We start from the raw sequence: 27926 nt of genomic DNA, 5'->3' as shown, positions 1-27926 counted from the left end.
GATTCAGGATGATTCTAAAAAAAGATAGTGTGCTTTATAATATTGATTCTTGGGCTAGAAGAATAGTAACTAGCTGTTTTACTAATACGAAGTCAAACACTTGAGCTCATTTTGTTTTCAGTTTTATAAAATGGGGATTCAACTTTACTTTTGGAGAAAGCTGACCCACAATAAAAAGTGACAAAGGAGCAGGGTAAAAATTATGTAATAATAATATTATGATTAATAAATATTAATAAATATCAGAAACTGCATTCCCAGTAGGATAAAAATGATTCAAGTGAAATGAAAAGATGTGAAAAGATAGTCAATGCCACCTGTAACTAAGGAATTGCAAATTAAAACAACCATGAGGTACCCCTACGTTCCCGTTTGAATGACCAAAATCCAAAACATTAACACCCAGTGTTGGTAAAGATGTGGAGAAGCAGGATCTCTCACTCACCCTCTGGTGGGAATGCAAAATGGTGCAGCCGCTCTGGAAGACGGTTCGGAAATTTCTTGCAAAACTAAACATACTTACCATACAATCCAACAATCGCGATCCTTGGAATTTCTCCAAATAAGTTGAAAACGTAGGTCCACACAAACACCTGCCCGTGGGTATGTGTAGAAGCTTTTTTCATACTTGCTGTAACTTGGAAGCAACCAAAATGTCTTTCGGGAGGTGAGTGTTTACGTAAGCTGTGGTCCGCACAGGCAGCGGAATGTCTCTCAGCACTACAAAGAAAGTTGCCGTCAAGCCATGAAAAATCATGGAAGAAACTGAAATCGTATTCCTAAGTGAAAGGAGCCAGTTTGAAAAGGCTAGCATACTGTATGCTTCCAACCACATGACATTCTGGAAAGGGCAAAAATATGGAGACAGTAAACCAACCAGCTTGCCAAGGGTTGGAGGAGGAGGGATGAATATGCAGAATTTAGAGAATTTTAGGGCAGTGAAACTACTCTGCGTCCTGCTCTCTATCATACTCTGTAGGATAACGGTGGATGCAGGTTATTATACATTTGTCAAAATCCATAGAACACACAACACCAAGAGTGAGCCTTTGACTATGGACTTTGGGTGAGGACGACGTATCAATGTAGGTTCATGGGTTGTAATGAATGTACCACGCCGGTGGGGGAGGTAAATAGTGGGGGAGACTGGGCATGAATGGGGACAAGAGGTTTAAGAAAAATCTCTGTACCTGCTAATTGATGTTCCTGCTAACCGAAAAGTGCTCTAAAGAAATAAAAGTTATAAAGAAGCACGCAAGCGGTAGGTCTGGAGAATGCCACAGGAGGATTATTCTAGAAAAGTAGGTTGAATTGGGCTTCCCAGAGTAGGTGACAAAATGGCATATCCATGTGGTTTGGGCTCCCTACCCTCAAATTAAACCTGATGAAGCTCCAGGAATTAAGGGAGAATTAACAAAAACTAGCAAAGGCATGAGAATCCCTTCAGGAGACTAGGGGCTGTCCTAAACTCATGTGCAAGGGGAAGATGAGTGGCTGAGGTTTGGTGAAGGAGCACCAGGATGAGAAATAGGCAGAAAAACCTTGAACTTCTCCTTTTGCCTTCTGCTCACAAGGCTGTTTCCGCTTTCTGCTTCTTTTCTTTACTGCATAAGGGTCCAGACCACTGATGCCCTATCTGTTGGGTAAGATCAGGGCAGAGAAAAGGCTGATGGGTGTGAGATGATGAAGGAAGCAGATGGATGGCTGGGATGACCAGTTACTCTTAGGCATTCAAGTTTATGCTCCTCTGAGTCTGAAACCCCCAGACTAGAACATTATACCCACAAGACTGCTCCTCCAGTATTGCCCCAGTCTTTGGGAGGGGGTCCTCAGATTTGAGCACGTATCTACCACACCCGGAAGGTTTGGTAGACCTTAGATTGCTGGTGTCCACTCCAGAATTTCTGCTAGGTCTAGGGCGAGGCCAGTAATTTGCATGTCTAACAAGTTCCCGGGTGCTGCTGACGCTGATGTCCTTGGAGAACCACCCGCTATGGAAGAGTCTCCTAGAGTATCTGAAAATAGATGTTTAGTGCTGTTGCTCTGGGCTCTCTTTCTCCCTTAAACTCTTGGGACCAATGCGGACTAGGACCTGCCTTTCCTCAATGCACATGAGTACAGTAGCTGAGTCCCTCTGGACAGTGAACTCACCAGGTTACATATCCATGGAGTACAACTACTTCCAACAACAACAACCCTGAAACCCACCTGAAACCCACCTGAAACCCACCGTTGCGTGCCCAGAGAAAGAATGTAAAATTTCCCAACTCTACACCTTGTTATGGTCTGAATATTCATGCCCTGCCCCCACCCCACATTCATCTATTGAAGCCCTCCCCTCCCCGTTGTGGTGACATTTGGAGGTGGGGCCTTCAGGAAGCGGGAAGGTTTCCGTGAGGTCGTGGGGGCGGTTCTCATGATGGGATTAGCACCCTTAAGAGAACGGGAAGAAGAACTCTCTCTTTCCTCTGTGCAAGGACGCAGCGAGAAGGCAGCTGTTTACAAAGTCAGGAAGCCAATCCCCACCAAGAATTAAATCTGCTAACACCTTGACTTCAAATTTCCAGTCTCCAGAACTGTGAGAAAGAAATGTCTGCTGTTTACGGCCCCCGGTCTGTGGCGTTTTGTTAAGGCAGCCTGAGCTAAGATGCATCTCATCTCCTCTCAGGGCCACATCAGCAGGTGCACTGAGGTGGCCTCTCAGATCTACAGCTCCTCCTAACACTGTAGGCACAGCCACATCCCAACCTGTTTCCTTCTCAGAGGCCGGATACTGAACACAGTGAGATCTCACCTCCGTCGAGCGTCTTATCAAGTCCTTTCGGTATTTTACCCGATTGTTCAGAGTTCGGATCATCACCTGTGTTGTGTACGCCCAGAAGCTGGCCCTGAAACAAGGATTTATGAGCAGGTGGTTTCTCTGGAGATGATCCCAGGAAGCCGTGGTGGTGGAGTTGGGAAGCGAGTCAGGGAAGGGAGGGAAACCAACACTGACGTGTTCATGAGCAGGTAACCCCTGTGGACAACTGAAGGTGAACCCCAGGGGTTTCTGGGGTGGGGGGGGGTGATACAGTATACAACACACTTATGTTCCACCTGAAGGAAACTAGGAAGTTAAGCCATCGACTCACATCAATCAGTGATGGAGGGCTGTTCCCCAGAGTAATAATGTTTTGGGACTTCCGTCAATGGCCGGTGCGTGTGTGTGTGTGTGTGTGTGTGTGTGTGTGTGTGTAGGATCAGTGGAGCCAAGGGGATTGGAGAAGCTCACCCACATCACCTTGCTACCTTATCTTCTCCCAACCCTTGGGGGTGCCTGGGTGGCTCAGTCGGTTGAGCGTCCGACTTCGGCTCAGGTCGTGATCTCACGGTTCGTGTGTTCGAGCCCCACGTCCGGTTCTGTGCTGACGGCTCGGAGCCTGGAGCCTGCAGCCTGCTTCGGATTCCGTGTCTCCCTTTCTTTCTCTGTCCCTCCCCTGCTCGCACTGTCTCTCTGTCTTTCAAAAATAAATAAATGTTAAAAAAACAATAAAAATAAAATAAAAAAATTGCTGAGCCAAATAAGAGCGTCCAGTAGTCCTTGATCAGACATCTCAGGGCTACGAACCCAGAAACTGCCTGCAACGGTGTCTGAATTTGTGTCATTTACTGAACTTTCTTCAGGATGTCAAGGCAGGCCTGGAATGTACCCAGCCAACTGTTACTCCCAAGAAAGTCAAACCTCTGGCCTAAGCTGATGAAACACAGTCACACTGAAGTGTAATGTCTCACAAAAGCAAACAACCAGCAGCAGTGTCTTCCTGATCGGGCTTGGAGACAATGCCTGATTGAAGGGGGGGGGGCACCACAAGAGGAACAGAGAACTCCCCAAACCAACATGGCACCTGGAACTTTTAGCCTTGCGTCAAGCTCATGAGTGAAGCTTTGGGTGAAGGCAAATAGCACCTCTGTGTTGATGTCTTGCCTGGTCTAGGGGGTTGCCCATACCTACTCGCAGGGCTGAACCACAGGAAATATGCCACCAGCACTTACTGGAGGGTTATGTTTGCCATGCGTGCTGCCTCCTCCTTGCATTTCCTTTTAGTCCCATCCTTTCCTTCCCAACCTCCAATTCCTAAATTTTTTCTCCATCCATCATGATTCATTCATCTATTTTCAAAGGTTCATTGCTATATGCCAGGTAGTGGGCGTGGCCCTAAGTCTGCCACCTGCTAAGATATGACCTTTTCTCTCAAGATCTCCAGTGTTTAGTAAGGAAGACAAATGGGAAACCCAATGCCATTCAGGATGATAGATACTATGTAGAGGAGGAGATGAATATATGGAAAGCCCTGAGGACGTCAGGGGCTTCTTCATAAATGCGTGCTATGATCTGAATGTTTGTGTCCTCCAAAATTTTCTATATGAGGTCTTTTTTTTTTTTTTTTTGACAGAGAGAGAGAGAGAAGGAGCAAGGAGCAGTGAGGGGAGGGGCAGAGGGGGAAGAGAAAACCTTAAGCAGGTTCCATGCTCGGTGGACCCTGATGTGAGGCTCGATCCCACAACCGTGAGATCATGACCTGAGCCAAAATCAGGAGTTAGATGCTCACCGGCTGAGCCACCTAGGTGCCCCCATATATCAAATCTTAATTTCAAACCAATGTGATGGTATGGGAAGTATGGCCTTTGGGAGTTACTTAAGCCAGGAGGGTGTTGCACTCATGTTTGGGATTAGTGCCTTATTACTGAGGCTCCAGGGAGATTCTTAGCCCCTCTTACCATGTGAGGGCAGAGTGGAGTCTACAGCTGGGAGGGCGGCCCTCATTCAACCAGGCTGGCATGGTTGATCTCGGACTTCCAGCCCCCAGAATTGGGAGAAATGGATTTCTGTTATTTATCAGCTACCAGGTCTAAGGTATCTTGTTTTAGAAGCCTGAAGGGACTAAGACAATGCATGCAGTCAATTCAGACATTATTGAAGTCTGGACATAATTATGGCTTGATATTCTCTGCGTCCTCCATCATCCATGTCATAATGTCCTTTTAAATTTCAAACAAAGATGATACAGAGTATTCCAGCTTTTCAGATTTCTTCCACGTGGCAGATGGGGTTGGCTGTCCTCACTGTCCTGCACACACATTCTTGGGGTCACCAGCACACAATGGGTATGGGTGTGGTACTGGTGGTGTACCTGTGCCAAAGGACCATGCTACTCACTAATTGACTTACCAGTGACCTAACCCGGGATCTCTTACCACACCAATCTGCCCAGCGGACTACCACTGATCAAATCCAGAGAGGACTCAGGCACAGCCAACACTTTCTTACCCACTGAGGTGTAATCCTAACCAAAGTAAAGGACACCCAGGAAGAATGCGGGCGCATCTCTCTCCTCCAAGTTTCCAGAGCTACCTTTTCCTTGTACATAGGGCCATGGACAAGGCTTATTAATTACTCTAAGTCTGTGAAGGTTATTAGCTGGTCACCAGTTTCTAGAGTAGATAAGTCTTGGGAGCCCACATAGATCTCACCCACACAAGGTGGGTATGCATTGTTATTTCCACTCTACCTCGACCCTCCTCTTCTGAGTACGGTGCATCGGACCGTACTCCCAACCTACATTGGGCCAGTTTGATTCTCACCCCCAGGAATTTGAAATTGTTACCTAACATGCTGGTTTATATCTAAGAAAGGGCAGTGAGGCTGAAGTTAGGGTGGTTCTGTTTGGTAATCTGTGTGTCTCAACAGGGAAATGCATTTTGCAGAGTTACAGGAATGAGAGACAGCCAAGGAGGAAGAGATAAGACCCTGTGAGACCTGGTGGGGATGAGAGAGGAACCTAGGTCCCTGGCTGGGTTCAACTTGGACTTTCCTGTTCCTTGTTCCAATTCCTGACAAGCCCTGGGCTACCTCTCTGCCCTTGGGTGCCACAAGGCATCCTATATTTCTTATTAGGGAAGAAACAAAGCAAGAAAAGAAAATGAAAACACATTTTCACTTAAGGCTGCTTGAGTAGGTGTCTGTTACTGGCAACCCAAGGAACTTGACTAATGGTCCCAAGAGAGAATTTCTTACGAGTGTGAGTTGCTCTCACTATTGCTAACCTTAGGCCGTTGAATTTTTTGAGATAGTCCTTTAAAAAAAAGATATTATTATGACCCTAATGGCAGATAAATAGAATCTTCGTGTCCATCTGCTTGGTTCTGTGACCCTAGAATATAATGGGAGCATCTGGAGAGAATGAGGAACTGTATGAAAGCAGGCTGGGTCGCCCCGAGGGAAATTAGCATAAGTGGTCTTAAAGACAGGAACTAGCTGTCAGGGGAAGCAGGAATGTCCCCATCCTGGAGATTTTCAGAAATAAGATAACCAGTTGCTTGCCTGGGATGGCTGGAAGCATTCAGATGACACAGCTACCTTGGGTTGTCCCTCTTCTTTGGGCCCCTCGAGTCTGCACTCTGGGCCTCATGGCTGTGTTTTGTGTTGGGGGAGGTGGGGGTGGGATCCTGCATTATGGGAATTCGTCTGACTGGCTCTGAGGGCATGTGGTCCACTTTCAGGATCTTTGCCACAGATTTTACAAACAGACCTTTGAAAATTCCCTGCTCTGCAATCCCCTGGATTCTGGTTTTCCATTAGGCTTGTTGGTGATGACTTAAAGATGGTAGGAGAAGCAAATGATTCAGAGAAAACCAGTGAAACCAAATAGGAAGTTGGAAAAAGTGAAATTTTACAGTGCATTTTCCTGCCCTTGACTTGTCTCTCTTTTCCTGGCCAGGATTCATCCTGAGAGTCTATTTTTACACTGTTCCTGACCCAGCGAAACCTGGAGGTTCTGCAAATCTTACCAGATTTAGATTCCATTTGTGTTTTCTCTGTAACCTCTTATTTCTGGGAAAGAGAGACAATCAGGAGGGACTGCTTCAGCTTGTACTCATTTCTCTCCTATCACACTGAGTAAGATCGGTCTCATTTAGAGGCACTGTGTGTAGGGCCTCCAGCTGCCCCACTGGGAAAACAAGATTTACAAACCAAAGAAACCAAGGAAGGACAAATCTCTTCTCCAAAAAGGTTCAGGGAGTAGCGTGCTCCACAGTTTCTCTGTGCTTTGAGGCCCGAACCCTGGGATATCAGAGTTAGGTGAGAGGCAAGTCAACAGCAGGCCTTCTCACTGTGGTTTCCAAAACTTGACACCATTTCAGAGCGGTTCCTCCTACAGATGTAGATGTGTGCTGGTATCTTCAGGAGGGAAATGCCTGCTGTGGCAAACTCCCAGAGTGTTGAAGAAAGAACGCTCCGATGCAGAATTTTCCCACACTCAGCACACAGGGCAAGGAGAAACCAAGAGGCACAGTCTGAGCGCTGCGGAAATCACAAGACGTGGCCTGCAGCTGGGGGAAGAGTGGCTGCAGTTCTCGCCATTCAGGGTTTCTTCTGGCTGGAATGTTCCCAATCCTAAAAGCAGCTAGCAGAGGATTTTCAGACGGACTTGAGTGGAAGGAGAGAAGAATATGCCTAAGGAACCTCTCTGTGTCTCTGTCTCTGTCTGTCAAAGCAGAACATGCTGCCTTGTCTGAACTGAGAGTGAGATGTGAAGTCTATTTCTGGTTCTGCCAACTGACTCCCTGGTGACCTCAGTCACTTCCTCTCTTACAGCCTCAGAGTTCCCTTCTCTGCATAGGACTTTAGAATTTTCTTACAACTAGATAGAGCCCCCAAACCTAGAAGATGCCAGTAGACACAACTTTTGATTGCTATGCTCCAAGCCCCTGTGGATTTGATTTAGCCAGGGGCAGGTGAGGTGTAAGGAGAATATTCTCTGGCCATGTTCATCCTGGATATGATGCATCCAGGTGAAGCAGTTTCTTTCTGTCACTTTCTCTGGTTTCACAAAAGCCTGTGGATTAACTTTTGGATTCCACTCAAAACTGATGACAGAAGATCCTGGGAGGACAGAAGTGGGGCTGAGAAAAATATTCGAAAGGAACTTCAGCTTCAGGAAAAATACTGCCCAGTTGAACTCTAAGGCATCGGCCACACTCTTTGTTGGGCTGCAGCTACAGCAAAAACATGTAAGTCAGAAGGATGAGGACTGGGCTTGAGGTCCTAACATGATACGGATCAAGATAAAAAAAATATTTGTTAACATTATGCATTAAAGTATGCATATTAAATTTCAAAATACTAGTTAAAAAACACTGAATTCAAAAGGAGAAAAGAAAATAGTAAAAAATAAAAAGCAGAACAAACAGAAAATGGAAAATGATACAAGTAAATCAGAATATGTCATTACTTAAATTTTAACAGGCTATATTTTCTAGTTGGGATTGAGCTGGATTTTGAGAGTAGATTTTAAAATAACCCAAATGATATGCTTTTCATAAGGGATATGTAGTGCAGATTTCTAAAGGATTGAAAACAGAACAGAAAAGGGAGAAGATATAGTAGCCAAATGTGGACCAAAACAAACAAACAAACAAACAAACAGGTGTGAATATATTCCTACCAAACAAAAGAGACTCTAACATAAAGGGAATTATGAAAGAACAAGAGGACTACTACACCAGTGTCAGAAAACATAATAATTTTAAATTTGTAAGCTAAGAAATAACCTCATAACATAGAAAAAATGCACACACAAGATTAAAAGGGAAAACAGATAAATCTACTTTCATAGTCTTAACTAAATAGGGAGATATACCATGTTCATGGATTGAATAGCACAATATTTTAAAGATGTCAATTGTCCAGATTGATTGAGGGATTCAATTCAATTCCAACTCTACCTTTTTAAAATGACTCAAGACTATGATCCTGACATTTACATGAAAGAGATACAAAACTTTAGAATAGGTAAGAAAATCCTGAGCCAAAATATTGGACTGTATGCTTTATCAGCTAGCAAGAATTATGAATAACATAGTGACTAAATGGTCTAGTATTGATGCAGAAATTGACAGGTGGATCAAGGAACCACAATAGAGAGCCTAGATTCAGATTCATACATACATGGAAACTTAATTTATAATAAAGGTAAAACTGCAAATAATGGAAAAGGAGAGATTTTTCAGTAAGTTGTAGTTGGAGAATAATTTGTCATCCAAAAAGGAAAAACAAATAAAAACCATCCCTTTCTGCAATCCATTCCTCTAAAATCAAATCATTGAGGGCCAGATTGTGAAGTAATAAACTTTCACTTTTGAAAAAAATATAGAAAAATCTCTTCATGATCCCAAGGTCAGAAAAATTTTGACACAAAAAGCATATTTTAAAAAGAAAAAGATTCAGAGGAGCACAGAGGATTTTTAGGGCAGTGAAAATACTCTGTATGATATAATGATGTTTTTCATTATGCATTTTTCCAAACTCATAGAGTATATATCACTAGGAGTGAACCTAAAGGTAAAGTGTGGACTTGGAGGGTGATTACAATGTATCACTATAGGTTCATACTTGGTTAAAAAAAAAAAAAACAAGTACCATTCTGGTGAGTGGTGTTGATGATGGGAGAGGCTATGCATGTGTGGGACAGATGGTATATGGAAAATTTCTGTACCTCCTTCATGATTTTGTTGTAAACCTAAAACCCATCTAAAATATACAGACTTAAAAATTTTTTTTAAATAACAAAAATAAAAAATAAAAAAATATAAAAAATATTTACAAATTGCTGTAAAGAAAGTGTAAAGATAAGCTCCAAACTGGGAGAGTCTTTCACTAATACATATTATAGTCGTTTGCAGAATATATAAAGGACCCCCATAAATCAGATTTTTTTAAGTCGCTAATAAAAACAACAGGGAAGGCTGGGGTTGGCACTAACAAAAGAGAACATAATGACCTATGAGCATGTGAAAAGATGTTCAACTTCTTAAGTAATTAGATAGATGCAAATTGAAACCATATTATCATGTCACCAGATTGGGGGGAAAATTAAAATAATCAAACATGTAAAGAACAGTAGCACTTTTTTGTAGTAAGAAAGACTACAAGAAATCAGAAGGTCTGCTGGTAAGTGAATATTTTTAGAAACTGTGACTTATGGTTGTCATGGAATACTGCACAGCACTTAAAATGACCCAACAGTACATTACACGTGAATATGGACAGATGTCATGAGCTGATTTTTGAGTGGAAAAAGCAAGTCACAAAAGAATATAAAAAGTAGACTTCTGGGGGCGCCCGGCTGGCTCAGTCAGAAAAGCATGCAACTCTTGATCGTGGGGTCATGAGTTCGAGTCTCATGTTGGGTGTAGAGTTTACTTTAAAAAAAAAGTATATTTCTACACCTGTGAGGTCCAAAGACATAAAAAACAAATATTATTGATGGATGATGGAAAATAAGAATAATTGTATAAAGAATGTATGGAAATAAAACTAAAAATTCCAGGTAGTGATTTACTCTGAGCAGATCTCAAAGTAATGGTAATTATTGGTTTTCCTAAAACGCTAAGTGGGCTCGTGGCTGTGGATGCTTATTCCTTATACTTCATGTGTATTTATAATATTGTATCTACTCAATACTGTTAAGAAGAACCGAAAATGTTGTGAACAATTTTCCAACGCCAAAGGGTCCGGTCCGTTCTATTTCATTCTTTTTAGAAATACATAATATTCTATACTATGGATAAGTCATTTCAACTTAATAATTTCCCTACTGATGCAAAATTGAAGGATGTTGTTTTTTAATTTTTGGCTTTTCTCATGTAACAAAATCTAAAGAGGGATCTTAACAGCAACAATTTTTTTTTTTTTTTTAGGAAAGGAAGTGTCTTTGTTTAATCAAGCAAACACACCCATGATTTTGAACTCCTCCAGAGTAAAAGATTTGATGCCCAGGACACTGGAGAAGAAGGAAGAGAGAAGGCAAGAGGCAGGGTGGGAGGAGGGAGTGAGTCACTGAGTGAGGTAGGGGTGATGCTGGCTGCAAAGCTGAGTCATACTTTGTGACCTTGACCTATTACACTGTCTGCCTTTTTCTTCATAGCAGTGGACTGGACCCTTCACTTCTTTGACCCCTCTGCTGACCAAATACACGATTCTCTTACATGGAGGTCTCTTATCTGCAATTTTGGTATGTTTTCTTTTTCCCTGCAAACTCCAGGAATTGCTTTTGCAATATGAGTATTGGGGATACTTAGAAAATACAAGAACAAGGACCTGGCTGTGGAAAGAAATGACAAGGAAAAGGCATAAGAGGCGGAAAGTTCTTTTTTAAATGGCCAAGTCAATCCTGGGCATACAATATTCTTCCTACTTCTATGATGCTGCGTGAATATTTGTTGACTTCTTAATTTGTTGACCATCTAAAAGATAAAGAAGAATTTATTCAATTTACCACTGTTAATAAATGTGCTCCTTTATTATAGATAACTTGGTTATTTTTTTAATCGGTTGTTGAAAAGATGGCCCATGGTGCCATTTAAATAAAGATGTTACAGTATGTAATGGGTCACAGAAACCAAGAATACAATATCCAAGTAATTTAATAACAGTTAGGAATGAGATTTCCATTAGACATGCCTGGAATTGGAGCGTACTACTTTACTGCTTTCTATCAAGAAGACCTCTAAATTCCCAATTTAAAACTGATACTTTTCAAGCTCGTGAATTAGAGTGGGTATCTGAGTAAGAGAATAAATTGGGCCAGAGGCTTAGCCATTGTGCTGCTGTGCAAACCTGATTGCTCCTGTGAGGTTATTAAAAATTCTGGGCTAATGTTCTGGAAAGAATGAATTTGCTATTATAGCAATCTTCCTACATCCCGGTTCCTCTGCAGTTGAAGGGCTATCTCTAAATTTAGCATATGCTCGAGGAAGGAGATTAATTGAATTCGGAAGTATTTATTAGAGGAGAAATAAATAGCTTTTGCCAATTAATGAGATCAATCAGCCCGACCATTACAGAGGATTAGGGATCTCTGCCAGAGGTGTTGGGTTTTAAGATATGGAGCCTGATAGGCAATATTCCAGGGGATGTGGAACCCATTCATGAGCCATATACACTTAGAAGCACAGAGTAAATGAAGTGTAAAAGAGAGTAATTGAGCCATTGTAAAATCAGATTAGAAAAATGTATCCCCTTTCCCTTCTCTTTCTTTATCCACCCCACTCCCAAACATCTCACTCAGGTAATCCTCTATATCGACCATCAAAGCAGTATGTATCTAAAGATAAGTAGACGCTTGTTACTGTCAGTTGATTCTTTCCGTCACAATGTGGACATTAGCAATGCACGGAGAGTCATTCTCCAATTTTCCTTTTCGAAAGGAAAACATATTCCATTTGGACAATCTGAAAATGTTTCCAGTTTTCACTTTAATTTTATGGAGATTTCAACTCATCAAAGAGGGGTCCCCTTTTCCTCCGATATCCCTATAACTTTTTCCCAAGTGTGTTATTGCTGAACTTATTAGAATTGAGGAATGATTGATTTGTACCTAAACACATACGCAGGGCACACCGTATGTTAGTTTCTGGCTACTATGTTCTCTGTAGGGCAAAATAGGTTTGCCCAAAGATACTTTTAATTTCCCGATGCAAAGGTACTTTCATTCCGCAGGCATCCGTCAGCGTGCTGGTGGTGACCATAAGTAGAATAATCTCGACTCCTGGAACAGAACTGTTTTGCCTGGAAGGGACTCAGGCACCAGTGGGCACATCGCTGTGGTCTGGAGGGCCTGGGTGCTTGTGTCTTCACCAGAACACGTTAGCAGGGTCTCTGCGGGCTCCCCACACCCACTGGGAGCACCTTAGGGAGGTCAGTGCCTGGTCCTGCTCCACAGCGAACCTTCATTCCTGAAGGAGGCACCCGGGCCAGGAGAAGTGATCAACACTTTCTGGTCACCATCTACACCTAGACACTGTGTGGATAGTTTGTGCCCGTCGCTGAATCCCCATAACACCCCTAGGAGGCAGACATTATTATGTTCATTTTGCAGATGAAGGAAACTGAGGTCCAGAGTAGCCGTTCGATTGTGAAGTTCAGACTTCACATGCATCCGTATAAACTTCCTTTTCCTTTTTTTTTTTAACGTTGATTTATTTTTAAGAGGGAGACAGAGTGCAAGCAGGGGTGGGGCAGAGAGAGAGGGAGACACAGAATCCGAAGCAGGCTCCATGTTCCGAGCTCTGAGCTGTCGGCACGGAGTCTGACACGGGGCTCGAACTCATGAACCGTGAGATCATGACCTGAGCCGAAGTCGGACGCTTAACTGACTGAGCCACCCAGGTGCCCCTAAACTTACTTTGCCTTTTTCCACTACCTGCAGTTCCCTCGTCCCCACAGGCAACTGCAGACAGGCTCCCACCGAAGCAGACACCCCCCACTGTGGCTCCCTCCTGTTTCTTTGCTTGATGCTTCCCCACCTGGGATAAGGCCCCACGGTCAAGAGCATGGTGTCCATGGTGCAACTGCCTGGATTCCCAGTCACTGGAATCCAATCTTTCCTTCTCACTTGCTGTGTATCCCTGGGCAAATTACTTAGCCTTTCTGGGTCTCAGTTTACTCATCTGTAAAACGGGAATAATAATAGTACCTCTCCACAGGAGCACTTAGAGGATTAAATGAATTAGTACTTGTAAAGCACTTGACAGCGTGCCCAGCACACAGTCTGCTCTAAGTCACTATTGTCGTGATGATAACACAGGCGTGTAAAGGGATCAGAAGGGTACCTGGCACATGGTGGGCACTTAATTAAACATGTTATCCTGTGAGGACATAATGTGTTCATTTCTGCACTGCTGTTCTGGTGTTTTCTCCATCTTCAGAGGCAAGTGCTTGAACTTTGCTCTGCAGAACACGAACAGCAAGTTGCAGAAAGTCCACTTTGTGACATCACGGTCATTCCAGGAGGGGGCTGTTTGGGTTGGCACACCCCCCCCCCATTGGGACCACTCCCCCCCATCTTGGTTTAGTCAAGTTAACTTTGATCACTGTCACATTGCCAGTTTTTAAAGACAGGGTCCAGGGGCGCCTGGGTGGCTCAGTCGGTTGAGCGTCCAACTTCGGCTCAGGTCATGATCTCGCGGTTCGTGAGTTCAAGCCCCGCGTCAGGCTCTGTGCTGATGGCTCAGAGCCTGGAGCCTGTTTCAGATTCTGTGTCTTCCTCTCTCTCTGACCCTCCTCCATTCATGCTCTGTCTCTCTCTGTCTCAAAAATAAATAAGTGTTAAAAAAAATTAAAAAAAAAAAGAGAGACAGGGTCCTGAAGCCTTCTTCTGTATAGACACAGGTGCACACGAAATATTCATTGGGCACCTGAGTACATGCAGCCTTTGGAAAGGTTGGGTCTTTATTCCAAACTGGCAGTTAATTCCGGTTCCGGAGACCCAGAAGGCTGCCACTAGGACACTTCTGTGTGCGTGTGGCAGGAGGGGCCCAACGGTTGGGTTCGAAGGGCTCCATTCTCCAGGGTCCAGCAGGGTGTGTGGCCAGAGAGGTCCTGGCGATTTGCCTCTGAGGCTGGGAGTTAGCTGCTCGGCAGAGAGGTGGGCCGAATCCCCTCTGGTTCTTACTCAAGGGGGAAAGGTTCATTCGTTGAACGCAGTGAGATGGCAGAATATATCGGCGTGGCAGAGAACTTCGTCTGACACTAATTATTTTGCTGTACGCTTCTCAAAATTTGGAAATCCAGGACCCTCTCTGTCCAGTAAGTAGCACAGACAGGGACGTTCAGGCAGAACGTCCTACAAAGAAGGCTGCGTTCCCGGTCTCCCCACTTGTGTTACCTAAAATAAGAGAAAAGCGTACTTGCCTTAAAGGTTCCCATGAAGGGTTGCCGCGTGTCATTTCGTGCGGAGTGAATTCTAGCTGTGGTCTCCTCGGTGTGGACGGCTAGCGAGGGGAATAGCCGGAGGGCTCTTTTGGTTACACGTGTAAAAATAACTCACTGATTTGCAGAGCATCTCACGTTAGCCTCAGTCCCATTTCGCTCCAGAGTCGGTGAGGATCGCATGAGGTGTGGCGGAAGGGGCGTCGCTCTTTGTCAGCGCCCGGCGTGATCGGATCCACATCGTTCACATCAGGGTGCCCCCTGCTCCCGTCCCCCTCCGTCTCATCCCAACACCCCTGGTGTGGGGCGTTCAACCTCAACCCCCAACCCAAGGGCACAAGTCTTCATTCTCTCTGCCGCGTTAGATGAACCATCTGAAGACACACAGGCTCCTGTGTATTCGGTGTGAGGGGACCCAAAGGCTCCCCCGTTGTGAAGGCGGGTCACTATCCCGCATTGACCGTGCCCAATGGGCCAATACCCTTCCCCCACACCCCCTACCCCCCGCCCCAGCTTCAGACCTTCGAGGTATTACTGTTTAGCATTTCACGCCCACACGCTACGCTGAAACGGTGCAGGCCGTGCCCAACTAAATAGCAAAAAGGAGAAGATTTTGAGTTACACGAAGCTCTGTCACAGGACGCCTGCTTCAGAACCTGGCCAAGAATCTCTCTTGATCAAAAGACCTTCTTTAGGGGGCGCGCTTCCAAAATAATACAGGATTATCATGTGCCCAGGCCGGGCACACGTACCCTACGTTCCCACCCTCTGAGAAGCGGAGTCCAAACCGCTCCGCGGCTCCTGACGTTTCAGAGATAGCAGAGACAGCACAATGGAAATGCTTCCCTTACTTAACTCAGGGTTCATTTTTAGCACGCGCACAGGCGGCCCGGCTCGTTATACATTTATTACTCCGTAATGCACTTGGCAGCTGACACGAGATGCCCATAGCTGTCCATAACAGGGAGCCACGCCGTGTGAACCAGATCTCCCTCGTCCCCTCGACAGCCCCATTAAGCCGGGGAGTAAATTATTAATTGTGCTGACTAAAATCTAAGCCCCAAATGAAGCAAATAAAATTAACCAACACGCACTGGAAAAAACCAGAAGCGTGGCAGGCAGCAGAGAAAAGGTCGCTCCCCCAAAAGGTGTGTCTTCCAAGTTATCATTGGGTATTGCGACGTGGCATTTGGTGGCCCCGGGGCCAACTTATTTAAGAATGGAGCCTAGGGAATTTGAATACATTTCTATGTGGCAAAGAGTAGAAGCAGACAGTGAGATTCAGGCCACGTCTTGTAAAGAATGTGGTTTTCCCAGTCCCCCTACTCCTGTTAAGTAACGGAGAAAAGCTGGACCCCAAAGTCCTTGGATTTGGCCAAATAAAACTTGCACCCTAGCCCATTTACAGAGGAGTTTGGACTTAGAAACCCAAATCTTTTGTCCAAGGATAAATGGCAGATGTGGGAATCTTCTAGAAGCCCCGAGGCCCTCCCTGAGTCCCACATTCAGTGGTGGAGGGACCATCCCAACACTGCACCTGCAGCAGGTGACCACGGTTGATCCTGGGAGAATGTGGGGTGTGGCGGCGGGGGGCTGGGAAGCCCCTGGTGCTGCTCGGTGACAGACCTCTGTTCTCAGATTTCTAGGTTGGTCCGTCGTCTGGCACAGATGTCTAGGAGGCTTTGGGTCATGAATGCGCGTATTGAAAACGATGAGTTTGCAAGTCTTCTCGTGAGTGAGAGCCTGAGAAGTTTTGTCTTGAGAAAATACTCACCAATTGTTATTTGGTTCTGTATGTTGGGCCCATGCTGGGCCAGTGGGGCCTTCCCGGACTTTCCTGGTGACTGCTGGAGAACAGGGTCATCCTGTGCCTCGGGTGCCATAAAGGGTCAGGCCAGGGCTCTCACATTCTCTTCAGCATGGAGAAATGTCTGCCACTGGAAAAAATAATATGCCGAGGTCCTGAAGTTGAGAGAAAAAGAGAGGGAGGGAGGCAGGTAGAGAGCACTCCACACCCAAGACTTCCCCACCTGGCCTTCCTCCTGCTCGATGGCCCAGCCTGCCCTTCACATCTGCAAACTAGTCAAGCATCTCTTGAGTAAGGCATCGAGTGTTGTTCATGCCAACTCACATTTGGGTTTCTGTAACCAGTGACTGAAGGACCCCTGAGAAATACCATAAAGGAAGAAAAAATAACCACAGGATACACACAAGAACAAAACGGATACATAAGTTTAAGGCTGAATCCTTGGAAAACTTAACGATGTGACAAATCCTGGAAATAAATACAGAAGTAAAATACGTATCAGCAAGTTTGCATAATTCCCAAATTTTGAGCCTCTTTGAGAAATCAGGAAGGAAGGGAATAACAGATATGGAATGCAAGCATAGAATGCTTCTACGAACAAGTACATGGCAGAAATAAAATTAAGAGGAAAGCAAATTAGAAAAAAAAATTCTTAATAAACAAATATGACAGAGATTTAATTGGATTCTCGGAAAAACTGGTAAGGAAAATATTACGGCTCCAAACGAAAGTTGGGGAAATTGAACGAACAGACCATTCACACAAGTTGATGATACATTTCCAATTTGAAAGTTGAAAAAATAATATACCCAGAAGTGCGAATTAATCTCACAGCGTTACCAAATCACAGAAGAGGATCAGGAAAACTGGGCTGATGTCAGAATAGTCTTGGCTTTTTGATGGCAGGTTACATCGACGCGACCTTTCAGAAAACAATGAAAAATTCCCATCAGTCTTCTAACAAAATTAATATGCCTTGTCCAGGAAGTCCTATTCTTGGAGGTAGAGCATAAGGTAGAAGAATTTAAGAGCTGTAGTAGGAGAATTTGGTCACCAAGAATGGAAATACGGTTTCAATAAACCTAGACAAGAAACGGAGTCCATTTTCCCAAGTAATTGCATAAGCCAGGGAAAGAAGGGCTTGGTAGGTACCTGGATGGAGACTTTCAAGCAAAGTGTTTCTACCACTGAGTCACAAATTGCCATAAAATCTGAGTTGTAAAACAATTCCCACTTTTTAGGTCACAGTTAGAAGTCTGGTCAAGGTGTGACTGGGTTCGCTGTGTGAGTCTTCTGAGGCTGAAACCAAGGTGCCAGCTGGGCTGAGGTCTTTTCTGGAGGCTCGAGGGATGAATCTACTCCCCGGCCCATTCAGGTTACTGACAGATTCATTGTGGTCGCAAGACTGAGATCCCGTTTCCTCCTTGTCTGTCAGCAGGAGACAGCTGTCGGCTCCTAGAGGCTGCTCTTGTTCCTTGCCACGTGGCCCCTCCATTTTCAAAGCTAGCAATGGAGAATCTCCCTAACGCCAGACCTCTCTCAAGCTTTGTCTCTCGTTTCCTGCCTCTGACCTGCAGAGCCAGATTGAAAGGGCTCATATCCAACTAGATAATTTGTCCCTTGATTAGCTCAAAATCAATGGATTATCTACCTTAATAGCATCTGCAAAAACTTTTTTGCCATGTGACATAATGTAATTCTGGGAATGGCTATCTTAGCAGATTCACAGATTCGACCAACACTCAAAGGAGGAAAGTATATAAGGGTGAGGGTCACTGGGGGTCATCCCAGGATTCTGCCTACCACACTCTCCGTGTCCCATTCTGCCTCACCATTTGCATGGACTGTTTTCCCGTGGAATGAACATAATGCAGGCTCCAAGCTCCCATGCTCCTTGGTGTGCGACCACACTCCAGAGAAGATGTCTCCTTCCCAGAGAGGGTGCATGAGTCACCTGGTCCATAGAATTGCCCAGGTAAGGATTTTGAGACTGTCTCCTTCGTCATGTGTTCAAGAAGAGATAAAATTAGCAGCCGACCTCATGACTTGGTAAAAAGGCAAGTTGAACAACACCGAGATAGAAGTTAATACTCATTTCGTCACTAAAACTAAACTTACCTAAACAGTGGAGGAAATGCGTTAGTTCCAGTACAAAACCAACAGCAGGCGCAGGAAGAGCTGGATCCAGCAGATCAGCAAGGAAATCGGGGACTCTCCCTTTTCGTGCTCCGCCTCTTACAGTGTTGGCCTCATCCTGGGGACTCCAGCAGGTGGCCTGCCCCCGGAGAAGGAAGCTCCACCCTCACATCCAGACCTCGCATTCCCAGCCATACCATTTGGAGGAAGGGAGAATGTTTGCCCTTGACGCTCTGGCATAAGACAATGTTTCTCTTCCCGAAGGCCCCGGGAAATGTCCCTGGCTCTGGTTGCCTCACGTCCCTGTCCTGTAACTGATTGCTGTGGATGGACGGTGTGCTATGAACCTGGCATCTGCCGCTAAGGACCCCCGCCCTCCAGCTGAGCTCACATTCAGCTCAGGAGAGGTTGCTGAAGGAAATCGCAGCCGCACCCGAGGCCTGCCCAGTAGGGAGCCAGCGCGGACAGGATGGAGGGCACCACCGAGGGGGCTCGGGGCCCCGCAGAGCACCAGGACACAGCGCTGAGGGCTCTGGGAGTGACAGGCGGTGAGGACCACCAGTTCCCCGGGAAGCCTGTGCACTCCTTCCACACATCAGACCAGGAAACGAAGACTGATCGCTATCTTGCCCCGAGCGGCAGCATCTCTGGCAGCTGCCGGTTTGCAGCTCCCATTTCCCCCCTGCACGTGTGAGTCGCCGTCTGCAGTCCTCACCCGCCCTGGCCTCACAGAGCGGCCCTCGTAACTATCTTTCCAGTAGGTAGGAATCTCACTTCCTTATTTCCAGGCATAAATAATTGCAGATGCAAACTTGCAGCCTTATTTTAGACCTGAGGGTTGAGAATGCAGCCCCTGAATACTCAACAGCAGCTTTTTATTTTTGAGGGGGAGGTGGCCTGACCCCAGCGTGCTGGCTCCTGCCCACCCCCCCCCCCCCCATCTCTGTGGAACATAAACTACGAGAGAGAACCAGCAGGTGTGTTCTATCTCCCCCAGATCCGGGTGACGTGTTGCTGCTGCTTCTCCCACCCTGTTCCTTGAGAAGATCTATCTATCATCTGAATTAGCCGACGGTGCTGAGGACTCTAGCAACCAACACATCATCGGTAACCTCGAGTCGTGGGTTACCGGGCTGCCCGGCCCACGTCTGCGGGGCAGAGTCAGATACGCAAGGTGCAAACTGAAAACGTGGGCGCCTCGTCCCGAAAGCAGGAAACGCGTCTTCTCTTTCTTCCAGGGTCTCTTAACACGTCGTGAAGTTTCTTTATTTGCTATTTAGTGCCATCTCCCTTGGGCACGGGGATAATCAGGGGGTTGGTGGCAGGCCCTCACCGCACCCGCGGCCCCGTGACTCCATCTGCCTGACCCCGCGTCCCAGGGCCTCGCGCCCGCCTGTGAGCTGAGGCTCCTTCCGCACGCTCCACTGTGCCCTGGTCCCCACGTGCAAGACACCGGTCGGAGATCAAAGTACTAACGACTTCGAGATTGTTCCACAGCTACCACACAGCTTTAACTGCAGGCCTTCCGTGCCAGGGGACTGGGTCACTGCTGTGGGCAGGCCTGCGAGGCCGGGTCCTGCTCTGGGGCCTGGCAGGCGGGGAGAGAAACGGAAAACAAAAAAAGCGAATTGGATTTCCCAGCTGGCTTCGGCATCAGCTCTTTATGAGTTACGTGACCCTGAAAGGGCAGTGTGGTCCTGCGAGCCTTAGTTTCCAAACCTCCGTGTTGCAGCTGCCAGAGGGAGAAACTGAGGCCTGGAAAATGGCAGCGATGCCCGAAGAGGGGTTCCTGCCTCATTAGCAATTGCCGGGATCCCAAGCTGGGGCTGCTGCAAGTATGAGGCCCCCGCAGGTCCTGTGGGCAGGAAGGCCAGGCGCCCTTGGGGAGCCACCTTGGGCGGGTCTCCGGGAGGCAGCGGTGGGGTCCGGCTCTGGGCACAGCCAGCTGCTCTGATTGGGAATACCTCTGCTTTGGGTGCTCTGTCACTAGATGGCTGAGGCACCCTGGGGACCCCAGTGCCTCCTGAGGGCCGGCCCCTGGGCTGGGCTCTGGAGATAGGGGACTCACAAGGCTCCGTCCTCCCAGAGCTCAGAGCCACAAGCCACAGCAGTGCCACACGGGACCGTGGAAGCCAGATGCAGAAGGTAGCCCAAGGCAGCGTCAGGGCCCGGGGCTGGGTCTGGAAAGGGTGAGGAGGGGACAGGCAGGAAAGACAGAGCAACAGAGGGACTCGGGGCAGAAGGGGAGTGTGCAGCAGAAGGGGGGGAGCTCCTCTCAGCCTCTCGCTTCCTCATTCTAGGGTCTAGAGACATCTGCACCTCCAAGGGCCCAGTGCCAGCTCAGAACACGTCCCTGTTTGCCATAGAGCCCCTCACCTTGTGATGGGGGGGGGTGGTGACCCGCAAGAAACAGTTCCTTCCTTTCTGCACAGCAAACAGGGTAGAACTCAGAGCACGGCAGTGAGGTGTTTGCCCCCACCCGGTTGCTTGGGAGGGAACCCACGACCCCCACCCCCAATCATTTGGGAAGAGGGGAGACTGAGGTCCACCCCGTGCCTGGTGCAAAGGGTGTTCTGTTCCCAGTCCCAGCTGACCAAGGCGAAAGAAGGCGACCGACCACAAACTGAATGGTGTGCGTGTGTCAAAGAACACATAAAACGGGGGATCTCAGAACCCACAGGAGCCTGCGGTTTCTGAAATTCTGGTGGGTGGCTTCCTGCCGCTGCAAGGCACGCTGGGAGGAGCAGGGAGGGTCTGGGTGCCGCCTCGCCCCGTGCTCCCTGCATGGCTTTTGCTCCGCCGGCCTGGCCCGCCGCCTCCCAGGGTGGAGGGGACCCACGCGTTCCCAGCAAAGCAAGGAGTGGACACAGCAAATCCATCAACCGGGCTCCGGCCATGCCAGCGAGGCAGAAACCCATTTCAGGCAAGGGCTGTAGAAGACAGGGGAGGACTCATCTTATTTTGTGCATGTAGACAGTGATTTTAATGTTATGTAAATGTAGCTGGCGATTCCTAATCTATCCTGAAATGTATATGTCAGGGCTCTGGTGTAGCAAGGGGGCCCCTGATAGAAACAAGCTGTGTTTTTATACAGGGAAGGCTGGTGATTACCTGCTTCTGGATTTTTTTTTTTTCCTTTTCATTACCAATTTGAAACAGGACGAGCTGAAGCGGTGAAAACGGAGGCATGACTGTGGGAGCCTGCGGGGGAGTGACTCTGACAGCTCCCCTGGCGAGGAGGAGGTCGACAGACAGAGGGGCTCAGGGCGGCTGGAGAGGACGGAGAGAGAAGGAATACTCTGGAATGCCAGATACAAAGTGACACGCGCTTGTCCAAACTGATGTGCTGGGGAAATGAGGAGGGGCGCAAGTATCCGTGAATCTTGTGGTCACCCCTGGAAAAGACTGGGGTCTCAGGAGGGAGGGGACTTTGCACCATTGCACCAGGAGCAGAGGATGATGAAAAATTCACAAGTGTGGGTCTGCACAGATCACAGGGGGGTGCGGCATGAGGAGCCGGTGGGGTCCACCGGAGAGGGGCCAGTGCAGGAGGCAGGAAGGCAGTGAACCCCCAGCTCCCACCCCCGTGCAGAACTGGTAAGCACAGCTCACGTCTCTCCCTTAGGAGAGCAGATAGAACACCTGTCTGCTTAGTGTGACCCATCAGCTGCCGAGACAGCATTTTCCAGGGTGACCAGAAGGGACGGTCCTTCAAGGTTATACCCTCTTAACCCAGTGTTAGACCGCCAGAAATGGACAGGCCAGGGACCAGCTCTCTGCCCCCCAAAGACTCATCAGAGGTTTTTCCCTCCGAAACCTCCACCGTCTTCAGACTTTTCCATTTAGGGCTTATTGATTTCCTTCCTTCTCTGTTTTGTTTGTTTGTTTGTTTGTTTGTTTGTATTTTGAGCCAACTTTAGAACATTTTGACGTCAGGAGAGCTGTCTCAGTGTAACTCACCCAGAAAACCAGTGACAGGTGTACGGATGGGACGAGGCCAGCGCCGCGGGCCCTTGGGCATTTTCACCAAGTTCACATGTATAACACCTGGTGGGTCGAGGTCGGGGTGACCACCATCCCAAGGCACACACTGCTTGGCAAGTCATTCCTGAGGAGTTGCCAGGATCCCGGCTTTGGAAACTCCACAATGGGAGGAAAGAAAATAGTTCTGCCTTTAGAAGAAAGAGGCGTCAAGTCACAGATGAGTCACTGGCCACCTCCATCTCTTAACTTTGCTTTCTCGTAACACCTAAAACATCTCCTGTCCCCCAGACCGAGGCACCCACCTCTCCTTCTGGTTGCCCCCTGGTCCTGGAACCTCCTCCTTACCCTCAAATTCAAAGATGGCACAAAGTGTCACTCACTCACGTTTTCCTCTCCACGTTCCCGTCCTGCTTTTCCGAATCTGTCTTGTTCTTTCACTGTATGTCTAGCACCTAGAGGAACATACGAAGAGAGTCTTTTTAAAAAAAAAATTTTTTTTAACGTTTATTTATTTTTGAGACAGAGGGAGACAGAGCATGAATGGGGGAGGGGCAGAGAGAGAGAGAGAGACACAGAACCGGAAGCAGGTTCCAGGCTCTGAGCCATCAGCCCAGAGCCTGACACGGGGCTCGAACTCACAGTCCGTGAGATCGTGACCTGAGCTGAAGTCGGATGCTTAACCGACTGAGCCACCCAGGCGCCCCTGAAGAGAGTCTTAACAGAACAAGTGAGTGAATGAATGAATGAATGAATGAAGAGAATGAATACCTAAGAAAATAAATCCTTAAGAAAATGAATGAATGACCCACTTCAGCAAGGCTCTTAGCAGCGTTCCTCTGGGCCCTTCCACTAATCTCCATTCCTGACCTCTGGTTCTCCCTTTTATCTTTCCCTTTATAGAAAAGCTTGATGAGTTTTGCTGGAATACTGATTCTCTTTGAACATCCCTCAAAATCCCCTATTCTCGGCATGGACCAGGGTCCAAACCACAGACCTTGCTCTTGAAGGACCTCTACATCCAGCATTGATCTGAGTCCAGCAAGGTCCCCCTGGATGTGACCTCCACTCCAGGTTACCGTTTCTGCTTCCTGTTCCTGGGCCTTTCTCACGCCATTCCCCCTTTACTGATTCCCTCTTCCTATTTTCCAGTGGAAGGAATTCCCAACTAGAGTAAGAAAATACTCCTTGAAGAGTCAGGTACGTCTGGATTAAAATCCTACCTCCACTATTTACTGCATGGCCTTGGTTTTTGTTTTGTTTTGTTTTGTTTACCTTTGTAAGTGGAATGTTATTGAAAGACGTGGGCCAAGGGCATGGCAACATGTCAATGTCCTTCCCTACATCTTCTGGTCTCGGCAGCCTTTCCTAGGAGGTTGGGTCAGTCTTCCCATCCCCCAAAGGTGGCCCCAGCCCTCTGCCCTCATTCCTATGGTACATTTTCATCAGTATCTGCTGTCTTCACGCACTGTATGGCACTTAAACTTCCCTGACACCCATTCCCTAAATCTCTGTATCAATATCATCCCTTCTCAAGTAAATTATATCCTCCTACAGGGCAGGGAACTCACCTCACGATTGTTTTCTCTTCAGCTTGCTCACCAGAAGTATTCACTAGATGTTCAATGCTTTCATCCATTCATCCCTTTATTTGATATTTATTGAGCACTTGCTATTTGGAAGGTAAGATGTTGAGCCCTGTGGTGGAGGACGCATAGGCAGAAGAAGACAGATTTGTTCTCGGGGCACTTATATCCCTGGGGCTTTAATCCATGGTGAAAACAGCATCATATAATTATATTGTTCCTCTCACCTGCTGGGGAATATGCCACTGCTAATGATGTAATGGTGAACAAAATCATCTTACGCTAGATCTGTAAGAGGGAAACTGCCAAACAGAGATCAACTCTAATTGTATGGGCATTTAGAATAAGGAGAAATGAGAAGGATGAGGATTACGATCCATAACGAGTAAGAAGATATTTCTTACCCAATTTACACATTGGAAAAAAAAAAAAAAGAAAAGATCAAGATTGTTATTCTGAGATGTCCTGGATTGACAATTATCTGGTGAATTTTTGTGGTTTAACATACACCATCCGTGCTCAGAGCGCTCCGCCATCTTAAATTGGTCTCTGTAAACCTCTGTCGGTGCACTTCCTGTTTGCCCCACTGTGGGTGGGTTTGCACTGACTGAAGAGAATCAGATCTTGTGGGGGCCCAATTGGCTTGCTCCCCTAGACTGCTAGGGAGGGCAGGAGACAGAGGAGGAAGCTCTTCTTCCCTCTGTCCCATTCTCCTTTGGAATCACCTCAGCCAGGGACAATCCCCCTGAGAGCCTCGTGAAGTGGGCGTCTCTGTTCCTGTTTTCCAGATGAGGAATTGGAGACTCGAGGAATAGAAGGTCTGAGCCAGCCTTCCTCCAAAGAAAGATATAACTACCAGGTACAGTGAAATTCAGAAATTCCCCAGGAGCAGCTAAAGTAGTTGGCTGGAGCTGGGGTGTCGGAGGCAGGCTTTACTAAGAGGGCAGAGAAAAGAGGTGGTCCCCAGACACTTCTGTGTGGCTCTCTCCACTCCACTCCCTGTCAGAAGCAGCTGGACACCACAGTGGCTTTTCTTTTTCCCTTTTTCTCTTTTCAAAGAATTTCTGGCCCCTTCGAAAAATCAGGAAGTTCTGGAAATCAGGCAACAAAACTTAATCTCATGATATTTCCTACCCAAATAGGCACTGAAAGTTCAAAGTTTCCAGATAAGCGTTCTACTTCTTGATGTTTATCTAACCCAAAAGTTTAAGCATTCTGAGGTTCATTGGATTCCAAACCAGACAGTCCCACTGCCTCCTTTTTATGGGAGTTTTTTTTTTTTTTGTTCTTTGTTTGTGTTTGTTTTTTTTTTTACCACCTATTGTGCTATGAGTTAGGAGGGAGGGGTGGTGAGTACTACATTGTTATATTCCGTTTTCCAGGAATAAATAGTATCCAGAAGGAGCTACTGGGTGTGTGTGGGGGGGGGGGGGAGTTAAAATCCAATCAGTAAAAGATTGACTTATCAAGAGAACATGGTGTCCTAGATATCTGAACACCCCACAGATACAGATCTCTCCCACACTCAAGCCTACAGAGAAACGAGGGCTTCATCCAGTCACGCACTGCATGTAGAACAAGCTTGCACATGCTAATAAAGCACAGTGATTGATTCACAAAGGTGTGTCCATTTCTGGAAAAGAAAAAGCAAGGCTGGAGCCAGTTAGGGGTGACTGAAAGGGCCGCCATCAATTTGTATAATGGCTAGTGGTTTTCAGAATATTTTCACTCCCATTATCTCCCTGATCTTCCTGATACCTGATATGCCCGTTACAAAGCTGGGAACTTTGAGGCTCAAGCCATGTTGTGTGACCGCTAGGAGGACTTGCAGGAAGTGACGGAGAGCAGTTGCTAGAATCTAGGCTTATGGTTCCCTAAGAGGAGGTTGTGATCTGTATGTACTAATACTGAAAGACAAGTGCTGGAAACAGCAGTGGTAGAAACCGCCAAGTATGAGATCATGGCCAGCAAGGCAAGGGAGCCTGGTTTCACGAAAAGACCTTGAGTTTCGGAGATACAAATCTCTTCCATTCCTCCTCTGGTTTCTTACTATTTATGGGATCTTATGCACGTTACGTAGCTGCTCTCGACCTCAGCTTCGGTGTGTGTGAAAGGGAAGATTTTGTAAAGATTAATGAAATAATGTACATATAATAGGCTTGTGCTATGTGTTAGATCCCACCTTTTGTCCTTTCCCTCTTGGATTTACCAGAACTAATCACATTTCTGGAAACTACTACTACTGGTAAGCCAGCTGCTTCTTCTTTTTCATCCTAGAGATTCCCCAAGATGCCCACATTTTGTGTTATCTCATGTACACACGGATGGGAGATACAGAACTGAACAGATATAACTCCTTCCTCTATGGGGCTCAATGCTTACAGTGTATTTCTTTCTTTAAAAGAAATCAATGTATCATCTATACGAAGATGTAAAAACTGTGGCCCATGGGCCACATTTGGCCAACTGCCTCTTTTTATTCCACCTGTAAGCTGAGGATGGTTCTTACATTTATAAACAGTTGTCTATGACTGCTTTCATGCTACAACCATAGAGTTGAGCAGCTGCCACAGAGATCCTATAGCTCAAACAACCTAAACTCTAGTCCCTGGCCCACTGGAGAAAAAATGCCAGGTCTGTGATTTATATTCCATCCTAGATTGCACTATGAGAGCCCTTGATGTCCAGGATAGGGTCACCATGTGGCATGGGCTCTTCCTTCCGTGAGCTTGAGTTTAGTTTCTAGTTTCTTAAGCCCAAAGCTTAGGGTATTGATCTGAGATCAATAGATCAACAGATCTATTGATTCTGCTTTTCTCATATAGATGTTAAAGATGTAAATTTCCCCATAAGCACGGTTTAAACTGTATCCCATAAATTTTGATATCTGTGTTTTCATTTTTTTGTAATTAAAAATATTTTATTATTTCCCTTGTGATTTTTTTGGACACACTGGTTATTTAAAATTGTGCTACTTAATTTCCAAATATTTGGGGTTTTCCCAGATTTCTTTCTGCTATGGATCTTATTTAATTCTATTGTGCTCAGAGAACATATTTTATATGATTTCAATCTTTTAAATTCATTGAGGTTGTTTTGTGACCCAGAATATGGTTTCTCCTGGATAATATTTCATGGGTACTTGAAAAGAATATGTTCTCTGCAGTCCACAAGAGTGTAAATGTCATTTAGGAGTGTCCTGTAATTGTCAGGTCAAGTTGGTGGAGAATGCTGTTCAAACCTTGTATATTTTTTGCCAATTTTCTGACTAATTATTCTATCAATTATTGAAAGAGAGTCATTGTAGTTTCCAACTGTTATTGACAAAGTGGATATTTTTCCTTTCATTTCTGTTTTTGCTTTATGTGTTTTTAGCTCTGTTATTAAGTGCATATATATTTATAATTGTTGTATCTTCCTGATGCATTGACTCTTTTGTCATGAAATTCCTCTCCTTGTCTCTAACACAATTGGTTTCTTCTTGTGGGCTATTTTATCTGCTATCAGTGTAGCCATCTCATTGTTTCCATAGTTATTGTTTGCATGTTACATCTTTTCTCATCCTTTTGATTTACTATTTGTGTCTTTGAATCTAGTATGTATTTTCTGTAGACAGCATATATTTGGGTCTTGTTTTTTGAATACAGTCCGACAATTCATACCT

At 46.1% G+C, this 27926-nt stretch overlaps 1 long non-coding RNA gene across 1 annotated transcript; it reads left to right on the top strand.

Annotated features, from left to right (window-relative positions):
- Window positions 1-23170: 23170 nt before the first annotated feature.
- On the top strand, window positions 23171-23907 carry LOC128775603 (uncharacterized). The gene is made up of 2 exons (XR_008420439.1): window positions 23171-23750; window positions 23829-23907. It is a non-coding gene; the product is annotated as an uncharacterized LOC128775603 (long non-coding RNA).
- The last annotated feature ends 4019 nt before the right edge of the window (window positions 23908-27926 follow it).

This window comes from Panthera pardus, unplaced genomic scaffold (genome assembly GCF_024362965.1).
Source record: "Panthera pardus isolate Hobbes unplaced genomic scaffold, ASM2436296v1 HiC_scaffold_8, whole genome shotgun sequence".
Classification (NCBI taxonomy): Eukaryota; Metazoa; Chordata; class Mammalia; order Carnivora; family Felidae; genus Panthera; species Panthera pardus.
This window is presented reverse-complemented; position numbering and strand designations above follow the sequence as displayed.